Below are 13809 nucleotides of genomic sequence, written 5' to 3'. Positions count from 1 at the left end.
TTAATGCAATGAGGGAAGAAATGTATAAGCTGAAGAAGCAGATGGCTGAAATGTACCAAGCCTGGGCGAAGGGGCATCCACCACCAGTTTATCCTGCCAACCCTGCTTATATCCCACCATTAGCCCAACCTCCGGAGCCTCCCACTGTGAACTCATCTCCAGCCTTTCCCCTCTACCAACAATGCCATGGCGCCACTTCCCATACTTCTCAATCTCCACCACCCAAACAAGTCCCATACCCCCACCAATTACCCTTGTTTTTGTGGCACCTCCACCTGCTACATTACACCGATCTTCCAGTAAACCCTTGTTCCAAACTTACGACAACTAGTACTATCCCCCTGAACCCACCTTCAAAGTTATAGAACCATATCCTTACACCCCTCATCTTGATATCCCGACAGAGACCGAGAAACTGCCCAAAAATCCCGAGCATGAAGAGATGATCAGAAAGGTCAAAAGCTTAGAACAGTCATTCCGAGATATGAGGGGGTTGGGAGGTCAAGTAAGTGTGGCCTATAAGGATTTATGTTTGTTCCCAGATGTTCAGTTGCCAGTGGGGTTCAAAATGCCCAAGTTTGATCTGTACGATGGGCATGGTGACCCGGTAGCACACTTAAGAGGATTTTGTAGCAAAATGAGAGGAGCAGGTGGAAGAGATGAGTTGCTGATGGCATATTTCAGCCAAAGTTTAAGTGGATCGGCCTTAGAATAGTATACCAGACAAGATCACAACAGGTGGTACATATGGGATGATTTGGCCCAGGCCTTTGCCTGCCATTTTCAGTACAACCTAGAAATTATCCCAGACCGTCTGTCGTTGACAAAGCTTGAGAAGAAGCCTGGTGAGAGCTTCAGGGAATATGGATTCCGTTGGAGAGAGCAAGTAGCGAGGGTGGACCCTCCGATGAAAGAAAGCAAGATGGTTGATTATTTCTTGCAAGCTTTGTAACCCACTTATTTCGGTCACTTGGTGTCAGCAGTGGGCAAGTCCTTTAATGAAGTCGTAAAAATGGGAGGCATGGTTGAAGAAGGACTCAAGTCCAACAAGATCATGAGTTATTCAACAATCAAGGCGACCACTTAGGCCATTCAAAATGGTACTGGGGGTGTGCTCGGGAAGAAGAAGAAGGAGGACGTTGCGACAATTGAGTCGGGAGCTTGGGTTGGATCCAGGAACCTTCCCCGTTACTACAACCAGCCGCGACCCTATCCCCAAACTTACCCCCACACTCCATATAACCCACCACAACACTATTACCCACCGCCAGATCCCTATTTTTCTGTCCATCACGCACAAACCTATACCCAACATCCCGCTCACTCGCAATGGCGTGCACCAGCTCCACAAAACCCATACCAAGCTCCACAAAATAACCATCCACCCCTAAAAGCCTACAGAAATCCTCCTGGAATGGGTTTTCGACCCAACCAAGCCTTTAAGAATGAGAGGTTGCAGAAGCAAAAGACTTTCACTCCACTGGGAGAATCATATGCTAGTTTGTTCCACAGACTGAGACAGTTGGGTATGTTGAATCCGATCAAGGCTAAATTGCTAAATCCCCCTCCCAGAAATCTTGACCGCTCGGTGAGTTGTGAGTATTGTTCAGGGGCCACGGGACATGACACAGAGAAATGCTAGAAATTGAAAACAGTCATTCAAGAACTCATTGACACCAATCGGATTGAGGTCCAAGCTCCGGAGGCACCTAATATCAATCTGAATCCCTTGCTAGCCCATCATGAAACAAATATGATTGAGATAGTGCATAAGGGAGGGGAACCTAATAAGCCTTCGCAAACCATCATGATGATTCGGGCTAGTGAAGCTAGGCCATTTGAAAAGTCAACAAGTGAGAAGTCTGTGATCAAGTTGAACAGGGCAAATAATGAACCATCTGTAGAGGTCAAGAAGGGGTCCTCCAGTGACGTTGCAGGAAAACATGAAAGAGCAAAAGTGGTTGTGCCAAGAGTGACGAACAAGCTTGTGGTAATTGTGAAGGGCGCCCCCACAGATCCTGTCATTATCAAACCGGTAACTCAGTTATCAATAGTTAATAGCAAGGCAGTCCCGTGGAATTATGAACGAGTGACCATGACTTACAAAGGGAAAGAGGTTAAAGAAAAAGTGTGTGAGACTCATGGTTTGACTCGATCGGGGAGATGCTTTGACCCCGAAGAATTGAGAAAAGCTAAGACCTCAAAAGATAATCCAGTATTGGTGAAGAAAGCGGTGACTGAGGAAGAGGCAGAGGAATTTCTGAGAAAGATGAAGGTGCAAGACTATTCCATTGTGGAGCAGTTAAGGAAGACACCAGCTCAGATCTCGCTCTTGACATTATTGATCCATTCAGACGAACACCGTCGGGCTTTGATGAAGATCTTGAACGAAGCTCACGTCCCTGACAAAATCTCAGTAAACCACTTAGAAAAGATAGCTAACAAGATATTTGAGGTAAACAGAGTCACTTTTTCTGATGATGAATTGCCCGTGGAGGGTACCGAGCACAATAGAGCCCTCTATCTGACGATGAAATGCGAAGATTCCGTGGTTACTCGGGTACTGGTTGACAATGGGTCTAGCGCGAACATTTGTCCTCTCTCCACATTGAACAAGCTGCAAGTGGAGGATGAAAGAATTCACAAGAACAGTATTTGCGTTCGGGGATTTGACGGTGGAGGGAAAGATTCAGTCGGGGACATAGTGCTTGAGCTCACAATAGGGCCAGTTGAATTTACTATGGAATTCCAGGTGCTAGATGTGGCTGTTTCGTACAATCTGCTGTTGGGACGACTTTAGATTCATGCTGCCAAAGCGGTCCCATCTACTCTGCATCAAATTGTCAAGTTTGAATGGGATCGACAGGAAATTGTCGTACACGGCGAGGATAATTTGTGTGTGCCCAATGATTCCATTGTTCCGCTCATAGAGGTTGAAGACGACAAGGGGCCATGGGTTTATCAGGTTTTCGACATAGTATCGGTAGAGAAAATTCCAGAAGGGAAGTGCATTCCAACTCCAAAGTAGCTACTGCATCAGTCATGGTAGCCGTTGAAATGTTGAAAAATGGTTTTGTACCGGGCAAGGGTTTGGGTGCATCTCTGCAAGGTATTGTGCAGCCAGTTTCTCTGCCAAATAATTTGGATACTTTTGGTCTGGGGTTCAAGCCCACAGTCGAAGACGTGAGAAGAGCTAAAAAAATGAAACAGAAAGTATGGGCATTGCCAAAGCCAATCCCGCGTCTGTCCAGATCATTCGCCAGGCCGGGTATCAGAAAGTAACTATTGTCAAAGGTTCCTGGATCACTGATTGGTGCCGATGGAGACTTGGAGAAGGGGTTCGAAAGGTTATTCGCCGAGGTTAACATGGTTCAGGCTGGGGAAGGGTCCAGTAGGGCAGATGTGCAATTCGTGGGACCACGTGCAAAAGTCAACAACTGGGAAATTACTCCTCTTCCTACCCGGAGGGAGTCTTGGTAGTGGGTTTTGATTTTCTTTTGTTGTCTGGATTATTCCAGGGTCTGTAATTCAGATATTATGTTCCGTCCAGTTGGATGTGTTAAAACCCTGTTATCTTTAAATTCAATGAAATGCAATTGTTCCTTTTCCTTCATTTCTTCTAATTTTATTTTTGTTTTCTTCTTTTGTACAGTTCTTTTTATGCTGATATCAATGACATGACATGCTTGAGGAATCCTTGGCCCAATTTTAAAAGACAATCTAACTCTGAAATAATAATACAAGAAATTGAGTGTGATGATGAGTTGGAATTTGATGATGATGAGGCCTATGAAGAAATTAATAAGGAATTAAGTCATTTTGAGGAAAAGCCCAAACCTAATTTGAACGATACAGAAGCAGTTAATCTAGGGGACCAAAATAATGTCCGTGAAACTAAAATAAGTGTCCATCTGGAACCTCAACTCAGGGAGGAGATAATTAAAGCACTGTTCGAATACAAAGATATTTTTGCATGGTCCTATGACGACATGCCGGGCCTAAGCACTGATCTAGTGATTCACAAGTTGCCCACTGACCCGACATTCCCTCCTGTCAAACAAAAGCTAAGAAAGTTCAAAACAGATATGAGTGTAAAGATCAAGGAAGAGGTCACCAAGCAGTTCGATGCCAAAGTCATTCGGGTCACCCGGTATCCCACCTGGTTAGTCAATGTTGTGCTTGTACCGAAGAAGGATGGCAAGACCAGGGTGTGTATTGACTATCGAGATCTCAACAAGGCTTGTCCAAAAGACAATTTCCCGTTGCCGAACATCCATATCTTGATCGATAATTGTGCCAAACATGAGATTGGTTCTTTTGTGGATTGTTACGTGGGTTATCATCAGATCTTAATGAACGAGGAGGATGCAGAAAAGACGGCATTCATTACACCGTGGGGAACGTACTGCTATCAGGTCATACCATTTGGCTTGAAGAATGCTGGGGCAACCTACATGAGGGCAATGACAACAATATTCCATGATATGATACACCAGGAAATCGAGGTGTACATAGATGATGTGATCGTGAAGTCTAGAAAACAGTCTGACCATGTTAGGGATCTGAAAAGGTTCTTCCGAAGGCTTCGCAGGTAAAATCTCAAGCTTAATCCTACAAAGTGTGCTTTTGGGGTGCCGTCTGGAAAGCTGTTGGGGTTCGTAGTCAGCCGCTGGGGCATTGAACTGGATCCATTGAAGGTTAAGGCCATCCAGGAATTGCCACCTCCGAGGAACAAGACCGCGGTGATGAGTTTGTTGGGGAGATTGAATTATATCAGTAGGTTCATCGCTCAACTCACGACAACTTGCGAGCCTATCTTCAAACTGTTAAAGAAAGACGCTGCGGTCAAATAGACAGATGAATGTTAGGAGGTGTTTGATAAGATAAAGGGGTATTTGTCAAATCCCCCCGTGCTGGTTCTGCCAGAACCAGGGCAACCGTTAATTCTATATTTGACGGTTTTGGACAATTCATTCGGCTGTGTATTGGGTCAACATGACATCACTGGTAGGAAGGAGTAGGCCATATATTATCTCAGCAAGAAATTCACGTCGTACGAGGTTAAGTACCCTCAGCTTGATAGGACATGTTGCGCCCTAACATGGGTGGCACAGAAGCTGAAACATTATTTGTCGTCTTATACTACCTACCTCATATCCCGCTTGGATCCATTGAAGTATATCTTTCAAAAGCCTATGCCACAGGGAGGCTTGCAAAGTGGTAGATCCTGCTCACAGAGTTTGACATTGTCTACGTGACTCGAATTGCAATGAAGGCACAGGCCTTGGCGGACCATTTGGCTGAGAACCAGGTTGATGAAGATTATGAACCTTTAAAAACTTATTTTCCCGATGAAGAGGTGATGTACATTGATGAGTTGGAGCAGGTCGAGAAGCCGGGATGGAAACTTTTCTTTGATGGGGCTGCAAACATGAAGGGCGTGGGGATATGAGTAGTGCTTATTTCTGAAACAGGGCAACACTAGCCTGTTACGACTCAGCTTCGTTTTTACTGTACTAACAACATGGCTAAGTATGAGGCATGCATTCTGGGTTTGAGGTTAGCTGTGGATATAGGTGTCCAGGAAGTCTTGGTCTTGGGTAACTCGGACCTCCTGGTGCACCAAATTCAAGGAGAATGGAAAACATGGGATTTGAAACTCATACCATACAGACAATGTTTGCATGATCTTTATCAACGATTTCAGTCAATAGAATTCAGGCATATCCCAAGGATCCATAATGAAGTCACCGATACTTTGGCTACTCTGGCGTCAATGTTATATCATCTAGATAAGGCTTATGTGGACCCTTTGCAGATTCAGGTCTGTGATCAACATGCTTACTGTAATATGGTAGAAGAAGAACTTGATGGGGAGCCATGCTTCCACGATATCAAAGAATGCCTCCGGATGGATCCGGTACAGGCCACAAGTGATCAGAAAAGAACAATTCGACGATTAGCAAGCGGATTTTTCTTCAGTGGAGGGGTGTTATACAAAAGAACTCCAGATCTTGGATTGCTAAGATGCATAGATGCCAGACAGGCCACAATTATCATGACTGAGGTACACTCCGGAGCTTATGGACCGCATATGAGTGGGTACGTTCTGGCAAAGAAGATTCTCCGAGCAGGTTATTACTGGCTCACTATGGAGTGAGATTGCATCAGTTTTGTGCGCAAGTGTCATCAGTGCCAGGTGCACGGAGATTTGATTCATTCCACACCATCTGAATTGCATACCATATTGGCACCATGACCCTTTGTTGCTTGGGGCATGGATGTCATTGGGCCAATCGAGCCAGCAACATCAAATGGACACAGGTTTATTCTGGTAGCCATTGATTATTTCACCAAGTGGCTTGAAGCGAAAACTTTCAAATCTGTGACCAAGAAAGCAGTGGTCGATTTTGTGCATTCAAATATCATCTATCGGTTTGGGATTCCGAAGGTAATCATCACGAACAATTGTGCTAATCTCAACAGTCATCTGATGGCGGAGACCTGTCAGCAGTTTAAGATTATACATCACAATTCCACCCATATCGCCCCAAAGCAAATGGAGCAGTCGAGGCAGCCAATAAGAACATAAAGAAGATACTTCGGAAAATGGTGGAAGGATCCAGACAATGGCATGAGAAGTTACCTTTCGCATTGTTGGGTTATCGCACTACTGTTCGCACTTCAGTAGGGGCCACTCCTTATTTGTTGGTGTATGGCACAGAGGTAGTAATACCCGCAAAAATTGAAATCCCATCCTTTTGGATTGTCGCTGAGGCGGAAATTGATGACGTTGAATGGGTCAAAACCCGCTTGGAGCAATTAAGTCTGATTGATGAAAAGAGATTGGCAACAGTATGTCACGGCCAATTATACCAACAGAGAATGGTGAGAGCATATAATAAGAAGGTACGTCTACAGAGGTTCGAAGTGGGTTAGTTAGTGTTGAGACGTATCTTGCCTCATCAGGCTGAAGCTAAAGGGAAGTTCGCCCCGAATTGGCAAGTGCCATTTGTCGTAACTAGAGTGTTGTCCAATGACGCGTTATATTTGATAGATGTAGAAGGGAAATGTGTAGAAATGGCTATCAATTCCGATGCAGTTAAGATATACTATGTATGATTTCTTTGTTTGATTGTACTTGTTTGTATTTGGCATATTTTGAAGATTGAAATGACGAAAGCGTTTTGTCCTGCTATCTAAACACTTTATCCCTCATCACCCCTTCTGAGCCTTATTTATTTTCTTCCTTACCCCTCTTTCGGAATCAGTAGTGAATATCAGAAACACGAGCGTGAAAAATAAGAAAAGGAAGAAAAGAAAAAGAGAAAGAAAATAATGAAAAAAGAGGGAAAAAAAAGAAAAAGCAAAAGAAAAAAGAGAGAAGAAGAAAGAGAAAAGAGAAATCACAACAACAAAGTAATTTTAACCCATTTGAATTATTTTGAGCCTTTTATGCCCTTTCTTTCTAACCATGTCCAAAATCCTACATTACGGTCCAAAGAAAGACCTTCTGATTAGTCTTTGAGAAATGTCAAGTCGAGCAGGTAAAGGTAATTCATGTCAGGGGCAACACTCTGGTTCAAGCAGAAAAAATAAAAATGAGAGTCTTATTGGTGAAAACCTTCACAGGCACCGTAAGACGACGGGAGTTGAGAGAAATTAAAATGAGAGAGTCTTATTGGTGAAAACCCTCATGGGCACCTTGAGGCGAAAGTGAGTTGAAAAGTCAACAAGTGAGAAAGGTCTGTTGGTGGAAAATTATTTTAAGGCACCGCAGGATGAACAAGATCAAGGTTTGGGTAAAGTAATCAGGTCATGGAAATGCTGAGGTGATGAAGTACGACAACTGAAAGTGGATCGGTTGAACAGATTGAGCCGATTAATCCGAAATGCATGTCATGATCATTGGTACCAGCTGTTCCACTCAGATAAGTTTCTTTTTCTTTTTTCCTTTGTAACCGTCATCTGGTTTTGGATTCTTCTTATCCTTAACCTGCAAAGTCATTGCATTTCATTTTCTTTTGGGTTTATTTGTCTAAGATGTTTTAATGCCAGTCTTGTCCCAAATAAGTGGAAAAGAGTTTCAAAGCTCACTACCAACTTCCAAAATTGCAAATCACAATGTGGTCAGAGCATACTAAAGACATCATGATGTAAGGTGGGATACGGGGATCATCAGAAGTTTCACCAGTGGAATGATTTGGTATGTCATGGGAGATGCAAAGGTTCAGATAAAGGGGTCAGAGGTGTGAAACAACAACATGAGTATAGAACACTCGGTTCCTCAAAGGCCATGGGATTTGAAAGTCAGTCAGAAAGTCGAAGCGGTTCAGGGCCAGTTCGGGAAAGCCATTCAAAACAAAACAATGCAGTGGAAAGATCTCCAGCAAGAATGCCATCAGCTAACCACCACTTTAAACTGACAAAATTTTCTTTGATTGAAACAAGGGCAGAAAATTCGTTTGTTTCGGAGAAACTCTCCGCAGGGGAAAGAGCAAGCATCAAAACAGGTTTGACCGTAAACTTTCAGGACCCTCCTGGAAAATGGGACCTAGTTTAAAGTTCAGAAATAGCATAATCTAGCATAAATGTATCCCAAAAGAATATAAGTTAGCTTAGAAGTTTGCATGTCCGAGATAGGATTCAATTAGGAGTTTCCAGGACCCTCATGAATAATGGGACTTAGCTTTAAGATTTCTATTAGATAATAACATTTAGCGTAAGTTCTGCTATAGGGTAGTATATTTAGCCATGAAAGTTGTCACTCTTAAGATAAAACTTGACTTTTGATTTTCAGGACCCTTCTGGATAATGGGGAGTAGTTTAAAGATTCTCTTAGATAGCAAGATTTAGCAGAAGTCACACCTGTAGAAGATATAATTTAGATTTAAAATTGTCGTTTAATTAAGAGTTGTCAGGACCCCCTGCATAATGAGACCTAGCTTTCAAATCCTTAGTAATATTGGGTAATAAGATTCAGTTTAACACATACATTTGTGCCCAACCACCAACTGGGGCAGAAAATTTTCTTTGTCTTTGTCTATTTTGTTGAAGTAAGGAGCCCTCCTAGAGAGAGGGAATACATTTCAAGTTGAAGTCACGAACTTGCCTGGAGAGCAGGGAATACTTTCAAGCGTAGCAGTCAGGAGCCCGCCTGGAGAACAAGGGAGTACCATTTAAGTTTTAGCTTTCAAATTCTTTGTTTTGTCTATTTTGAAGTCAGGAGCTCGCCCGGAGAGCAGGGAGTACTTTCAAGTTGAAGTCAGGAGCCCGCTTGGAAAGTAGGGAATACTTTCGAGTTTAGCAGTCAGGAGCCCGCCTGGAGAACAAGGGAGTACAATTCAAGTTTTGGTTTTTCAAAATTCCTATTGATATTCGGTAATGTGATTCGATTTACACCTACACATGGGCTCAACCACCAAACTGGGGCAGAAAGTTTCTTTGTTTTTGTCTATATTGCTGAAGTCAGGAGCCCGCCTGGATTGCATGGGAATACACTCACGTTTTGAAGTCAGGAGCCCGCCTGGATAGCATGAGAATATATTTATGTTTCGAAGTCAGGAGCCTTCCTAGATAGCATGGGACTACATATCGAGTTCAGTAGTTAGGCATCCACCTGGAGAAAGGGAAACATCTCAGTTTACAATTCAAGGCGGCAACGAAGGAATTTTACCGAGAGAATACAAGGTAACAAGGCAACAAGAAACACAAGATCAAGTTTGAAGATCTAGATAGGATTTTGTAAAGCATAGATCATAGTCTAGTCTAGCTTCTTTTATTTTTGACATGGTGTAATAAGGGGTTCAGTAAGCAGCAGCAGTAGCAGCAACAGTGAAATTACAGCTCCATGGTAGTCCCAACTACCAGACATTCCAGAACTACACTGACCTGATTCCTTTTTAGCCAAGGATATGTAGGCAACTTCAAAAACAGGGTGCGGTCAAATCTTTCAAAAATGCTTCCCACGGAGTATTCAAACGGGCAAAAATTGCTCGTATCCGCTCACTTATCTTTACACGAAAACTCTTCGTGTTTTCGGGCAAAGAGGGGCTATATGAATTACTCCAACAAATTCAAAACAAAATAATTTCTTTCAGTGTTTGTAATTTTGTTGGATTTTGTGGCATTTTCTATTAATTATTTGCATTTGTCTGTGGACGTTTATTTTATTTAATTCATGAAAAATAAAAAAATATGTTGCATCTACATTTAGGATTTAATTTTATATTTTAGATTAATTAGTAAAGTAGTTTGTTTTATAAAAAATGAAAATCACAAAAATAATTCATTTTGCATTTTTACTTTTTAATTTTGAATTGTATAATTTTTCTTTAAATTTAGGGTTTAATTAATTATTGTAAATACCATGATGAGTGATTAATCTAATTGGTTAGGTTAATTTAGTTTAAAAAATTATTATTAATTAATTTAGGTTGTATTTTAATTTTGAAAATAAAAGAATTTTGAAATTGAAAAAAGAAAAAGAAAGAAATAAAAGAAAATCCAAATCTGGGCTAAAACTCATTCAATTGTCCCCAGCCCAAATGAAAATTACCTAATACCCGGCCCAAACCACCCTAACCCGGTCCGATTTCCCCTCCCCAAACCAAACGACGTTGTTTCAATAAGTATTTATCTGAGCCGTTGATCTCCCCTTGATCAAACGGCTCAGAACTGAAGCCCAGGGGTATTTAAGTGTCCAAAAACCCTTCCCCCCATCAGAATCCCTTCTGCTCACTACCCTCACCAGAAACACCCCGAAACCCTAGCTAAGCCGCCCCCAAATCCCCGGCCTCCGGTGGCGGCGCCACCTCCAAACGCTACCAAAATCACACCCTATAGCCTTCTCACTCTCCTCTTTCCAAATCCATATGCCATTACCCTCGAATATTGCCCCCTCGAATCTTAGATCAGAAACGAACCCCTGAAATCCCAAGTCAAATTTTGGCGAAATTTCGTGCCGAATCTGATTTTATTCGTGTGCTCTTCGTAAGAGAACATGATTAACATCATATTTGGCCGGAAAATCCGAGGATCTGAAGACCCAGGCTCCCCTTTTATTTTTCGAACTTTTCTCAGGTATTCTTCTTTCTTTCTTTTGGATTAATCTGTCCTTCGTTTGTTTTTAAATTTTCTGTTTCTTCTCCTCTTCTCAAATCATTCTTCATTTGTTCCGGAATTTATTCATTCATACATGAGTAATTGGAAGTCTTGTTAGGTTAGGTTTTAAAATTGTTAGTTTGGTTAAGTTAGTTAGTAAACCATTTAGGCTAAAGTTTAATTGTTCTGTGTTATTTGGTAATCAGATAACTGCTAGTTGGGCCGAATAGATCTTTGATATTGAGGGTTGGGTTTTGGGTCTATTTCGGTTCATTTGGGGTTGAACAGTTGGGCCAAATTGACCCATGGCCCATTCGGTCTGTCTAAGTATCAACATGGGTTCTGTTAGGTTGGTTTCCTAGAGTAAATAATCAGGGTTCGAGGGGTAGTTTAGGTAATTGGTTAAGGGAATCTTGCTATAACAGACTAGGAAGCTGGGGAAGGGGTTGGTTCTGATTTTCTTTTTTTATAAGGGTATCCGAGCTAGAATGAAAATTAAAAAGGGTACAAAGTGCAAAACTAAGCCTGCCCTAATAGCTTGCCTATAAAGGCAGCTTTTCTTGCCTTTCAAGGCGGACAAAAAGAGCTAAAAAGAAGAAAAGCTCAGAAAAATACAAAAATGGCAGGAATTTTTACTGTTTCATTGAATTTCAGTGATTAATGATTCCTTTTCAACTTCTGAAACTATTTTTACTCATCCGAGTGGGAAATGGACTGAACTTGGTCATCAAAAGTTGGGTCTAAAGTTTTGTTGGGCTGCCGTGTGTTCGAGTTTTTTTATACGTCATTTTTGGGTTGGGACTGGTTTTGCTGGCTGTTTCAGTGCTGATTCCTGTTGCTGCTCCTGTTGATTTTTCATTTCTTGTCTTTGTTCATTCCCAGGTACACATCTCTGCACTCTATTTGAATGTAAAGCTTGATGTGGGAATCAAAATGGAATCTGGAGCTTTGAGTTGTATTCAGTTTGAGTTTAAATTAAGAATATAGCATACTTGTCTACTCTGTTTGGCTGGAAATTCCACTTAGTGCCTTTCAACTGTGAACAATGGGATCAACCTTTAACCTCTGAATGTCGTACGACATGGTAGCCTAGTCTAAATGTCTACCTCAGTATAAGTTCTTTATATGTAGTCATTTTACTATTCGTTTGTCTCGAGGTCAGTAGTTGGACTGATTTAGATATTGTTGACTCAAGATTGTTTATTTCACAGGCTAATAGATCTGATTGAAATTGGTATTTATGTTTAACTTGCCTGAGTTTTGTATCACATTCTCTGGTACAGTTTTAGAATTCGAACAAGTTGTTTGCTCTCGAAGAACTGTGATTCAGACTATGAATTTACAGTTTGACGAGTCCCAAATCTGGTAAAATACCATCAGGATTCGAGTTCCATGTAATATGTTGATGATGTAGTTTGGGACTCGAATTTTCATTATGCCATTTGGTCCAATATGGTTGCTGCATTTTATGGCAGAAATGGGTTTAGCAATGCATGAAAAGTATGACTAGAAGTTGAGCTCTGCATTTTTCTTTCATATCCTAGGTCAGTGATCTAGGTATCGTGTGAATACTGGTAGTCGAAGCTTGATAGTTGGGTCATTCAAATTGAGTAACTTAGTTAATTGCTGGAGCGGTGCGACTTTATCATTATCAGAATAAATTGTGGATGCAGATTTAGCATGTAACAGAGAGTAACCTTGGATTCATATTTGCTTGTAAATGGATGCGAATTTGAGTTAGCAATCTGGACGTATGTTAGTTCATGTATGACTATCTTTATGGAATTCCTTAAAGGAATTGGGCCCGGTTGGACCGCATGGGTCATCTTGCTAGGAAAGGGCCTTCATATTTGTATTGCTTTCCCCTTTACTCCAAATGCTTCAAGGGATATTGGGCGTATAGTCAGCTCAAAACCATCTCAGGCGATGTGAATGCTTGTTCTATCCCATTCAGATTTTTGGCTAATAAAAGTAATCCGAACTTCAATTTTAGGGTAGGTTTAATGTCGTGGCCCGAATTAATTAATTACCGTCCCTCAATGGGTTTGTGGTGTAATATCAACCAATATATGTCCCTTACATGTTTTAATTAGACAATAAGACAAATATTCGTAGAGAAACCTTTAGGGCCGTTTAAAATACTATCGTGGTTGTAGACACGTTCGCGTGGCACGGTTACGATTTCTTAAAATAATAAATCGGAGTATACGTTCGCGTAACTTCGGCTAAACTTTCTTAATAATAATAAGCATTATTAATTGTGGACACGTACACGTGACATAATTCTTACACGCCAAAAATGGGTACACATACGCGTGACCCGTTTCAAGATAATTTTTCTTAAGTTTAAAAGCGGTAAAAGGCTAAAGTACATAGGTTTTAAAGTGAGTAATTAGACAATTTTAATAAGCCAAGTATGATCAAAGCGACCGTGCTAGAACCACAGAACTCGGGAATGCCTAACACTTTCTCCCGAGTTAACAGAATTCCTTACCCGGATTTCTGGTTCGCGGACTGTAATACAGAGTCATTCTTTCCTCGATTCGGGATTTGAACTGGTGACTTGGGACGCCATAAAATTATCCCAAGTGGCGTCTCTAATTTTTAATAAATAAACAATCTCGTTTCGATTGTCCTTTAATTGGAAAAACTCCCTTATATTTATACCCCTTCTGGGGGTGTAGTAAAAAGGAGGTGTGACAGCAT

The sequence above is a fragment of the Nicotiana sylvestris genome, chromosome 1 (genome assembly GCF_000393655.2).
Source record: "Nicotiana sylvestris chromosome 1, ASM39365v2, whole genome shotgun sequence".
NCBI classification, from domain to species: domain Eukaryota; kingdom Viridiplantae; phylum Streptophyta; class Magnoliopsida; order Solanales; family Solanaceae; genus Nicotiana; species Nicotiana sylvestris.
The sequence above is the reverse complement of the archived record's forward strand: the minus strand, read 5'-3'. Positions refer to the sequence as shown.